Here is a 3,944-nt window from a genome sequence, read left to right on the forward strand (position 1 = left end):
TCCAGGAGCGTGCGGACTGGTTTCGTGACGATACCGTACACTTCCTGCCAACATGATGTGGCCTCTTACATAAAAGTGTCGTGTATTTGTGGTTGTTGTGAAACACGGGTTGTCTAATTAATGTCAGTTTGAGACAAAGAACAGGTTTCGTTCGTACTCTTAGGTTTTGTTCGGTAAAGTCACGTAGGTAAAAATAACTAATAAAAAGAAATAATAAAAATTATAGAAATCATAATAGAAATAAAATAATAAATCACGATGTTTCGGGCGCAACACAAGCGTCCGTCATCAGGTGGGATAACCACAGCAAGAAGCACTTGCTGCAGTGGGCAGAAGGGCTGCTGTGACAAGAGGCTACGTAGGTAAGAGAACTTCTAACAGACTGTTGGGGCACGTGCTGTTAGCGAGCAGCCATTAATGCAAAACCACAGCAATAATTTTCTTGCTGTCGTTTTCACACCTGATGATGATTCCTTGTGTTGCAATCGAAACGTCGTGAGACTTTAATTGTTTTTTATTTGTATTATTTTATTGTTTCCCTTCTACGTGACTTTACCGAAAGAACCAAGAATATGAATCCCTGCAGCCACGAAAGCTTTAAATCAAAAGGGCTTTACCTAATAAATGAAACTGAAACTGTCGACCCACAGCCAGACGACGAGGCCTGCCCCACCCCACCACACCCCACCCCACCACGCCACTGCTCCGTGCGGTGCTCTGTCACGCCGCCGTGGTCGGTGCGGGATTTGAGAAGCGGGGGCGTGGGCCCTGGACCGGTTTCCCTCGCTCGACCGAGGAGTAATCTCGAGCGGGACGTGTTGTGTCCGTGACCTGGCACAACTCCTCTTCATCATTATACCTCGGGCCTCTGCGGTCAAACCACCGGTTGGATCTCAGGCGGCGGCGTTCATCCGTCGGATTCTCGTTTAGCACTCCGCCGTGTCTCCCCTGAGTGTCGCAGCGTCGTCCTCCGCCGCGTGCCAGTGAGACGACGCCCGCGGTTCGCGCTGCAATTAGCCCGATGCTGATTGCATCGCCCAGTGCCTGGCACGCTCTTTGCTGCTGCTGCTGCGGTCTCGCCCGGACCCAACCGGTTGTGCAGCGTCCGCCGCGCGCGATGAGCTCACGTCTCTTCACGGGCGAGCGGGCGGGAGAGACAGAGAGGTTTTTGTTGTTGTCGGAAATCAGAAAAGCCTCATCCCACTCACTGCTTAGTCAGCCCACGCAGTGGACACTCCCACGGCGTGTTCCGGACCCAACACCCCCCCACACACCGCCCTCTCTCACCAATGCACCCTCGACACGACCACGACCCTTCACACTTGGTCCACTTTACTCGCCGGCACGCGAGTTCGTCGCGAGTGCACAAAGTGACGGCGCAACTCGACGCCCGGTTAGTCACTCGCCACTGTTGTGGTCTTCAACAATAAAAAATAAACAAATCTGCGACGTTTGTACTTTGAAGAAGGATCATTGCCCGAAACGTCGTATATCATGATTGGACTCGGAAGCCGCAGTTAATTCCACGCACCCAGGGCCCATGGCAACCGCGCTCCGTCTTGGGTACACAAGGCTGCTTGGGTACACAAGGCGCATTGGGTACACAAGGCGCATTGGGTACACAAGGCGCATTGGGTACACAAGGCGCATTGGGTACAGGCTGCTTGGGTACACAAGGCTCCTTGGGTACACAAGGTGCCTTGGGTACACAAGGCTGCTTGGGTACACAAGGCTGCTTGGGTACACAAGGCTGCTTGGGTACACAAGGCGCATTGGGTACACAAGGCTGCTTGGGTACACAAGGCGCATTGGGTACACAAGGCGCATTGGGTACACAAGGCGCATTGGGTACACAAGGCGCATTGGGTACACAAGGCGCATTGGGTACACAAGGCGCATTGGGTACACAAGGCGCATTGGGTACAGGCTGCTTGGGTACACAAGGCTCCTTGGGTACACAAGGTGCCTTGGGTACACAAGGCGCATTGGGTACACAAGGCGCATTGGGTACACAAGGCTCCTTGGGTACACAAGGCTGCTTGGGTACACAAGGCGCATTGGGTACACAAGGCTGCTTGGGTACACAAGGCGCATTGGGTACACAAGGCGCATTGGGTACACAAGGCTCCTTGGGTACACAAGGCTGCTTGGGTACACAAGGCTCCTTGGGTACACAAGGCTGCTTGGGTACACAAGGCGCATTGGGTACACAAGGCGCCTTGGGTACACAAGGCGCATTGGGTACACAAGGCTGCTTGGGTACACAAGGCGCCTTGGGTACACAAGGCGCATTGGGTACACAAGGCGCATTGGGTACACAAGGCTGCTTGGGTACACAAGGCGCATTGGGTACACAAGGCGCATTGGGTACAGGCTGCTTGGGTACACAATGCCCCTTGGGTACACAAGGCTCGTGACGCGCGCTCAGCCTGCGACTCGCGCTGACCACGCAGAGCCGCCTGCACGCCCCGAGGGGCTCTCCCAGGTCCCACCGAGTCTGGCCACAGTGCAGTCTCCCATCTCGCGGTGTTCCTGAAGAACTATACCGCGAACACCGCGGACTGAGAAACTCTAGTTATAATGAGCAATATTTAATATAGGGGGTAAAGCACAGTCCGCGATAACACGTGAGATGCGTACGCAGGTCGAACAACGACCGAGGCGCGTGGGTAGCATCTAGAAGCATCTAGAAGCATCCAGCAGCATCCCACTGCCTCGTGCGATGACGCTACGCCGAGGCCGCCGTACGACCGCTGATTCCTACTCGCGCTGCGATGTAGTTCCATTCACTCGATCGCGTTATATCCAATTCGCATCCGCGTTGTAAAACAAAGTTGTGTTCCCTCACACATTCATCGCGCTGTATTCAATTCGTTTTTGTTGTGTAAGCAGCTGTTCTTGCCTGCACCTCTGGCGCGTTGTTCCGATGCAGCCTGCGCCCCTCTGATGTGCCTCTCCGTGCGCTGTGACGACGCGCACCACGGATCTCCCTCGCAAGCTAGCTGGGTAACTGGCTCTATTGCACTTTCCGTACAACAAATAAACATTGATTGATTCAATTCCTCCTCCTCCTACTACTACTAAAAGTGTCTTGAGACTCAATGAGGCCATCCTGGGTAACACAAGCGTAGTGATACATTACAGTAAATATTAATTAACAAAAAACCCGCTATTCTTTACACCCCCCCCCACTCTCCCTCGGCGGCAGGCCGGGCTGTGGTGTGCGGCGTGCGCTGCGAATTCCCTCCCGCGTTGCGCCCCCTCGTGTCCGCATCCCGATACTGCAGAGACCCCCCGCGTTCAAACTAACTGCCATCGTGACTTAAAGCTTTCGTGACGGCAGGAATTCATATCCTTTGGGTATTTCGGTAAAGTCACGTAGATAGGTTCAAAGAAAATAACACGAGTTTTTTGTTATTTTTTCGTGATTTTATTTGAACATATCTACGTGACTTTACTGAAAGACCCAAAGAAAAAACAATTCCATCCCTCGTATTCTTGGTTCTTTCGGTAAAGTCACGTAGAAGGGAAATAATAAAATAATATAAATATAAAACAATAAAAATTATCATGACGTTTCGACTGCAACACAAGCAATCATCATCAGGTGTGAAATCCACAGCAAGAAAATTTGATGATTGCTTGTGTTGCAGTCGAAACGTCGTGAGAATTTTTATTGTTTTATATTTATATTATTTTATTATTTCCCTTCTACGTGACTTTACCGAAAGAACCAAGAATATGAATCCCTGCAGTCACGAAAGCTTTAAATCAAAATTCCACCCCTCGTTCAACGCGGCAGTGGTCGATGTGTTCCTGACAAAGAGAGCCGCGTTGAGCGAGGAATTTCCGCTGCTCATGGCTGCGACGTGACAGCAATAGAAGTGTGCGCGTGTGGAACAAATAAACAAATAAACCACCCGCAGACATTCACAGACACGGCA

Source organism: Lampetra fluviatilis, chromosome 52 (assembly GCF_964198595.1).
Source record: "Lampetra fluviatilis chromosome 52, kcLamFluv1.1, whole genome shotgun sequence".
Taxonomy (NCBI): Eukaryota; Metazoa; Chordata; class Hyperoartia; order Petromyzontiformes; family Petromyzontidae; genus Lampetra; species Lampetra fluviatilis.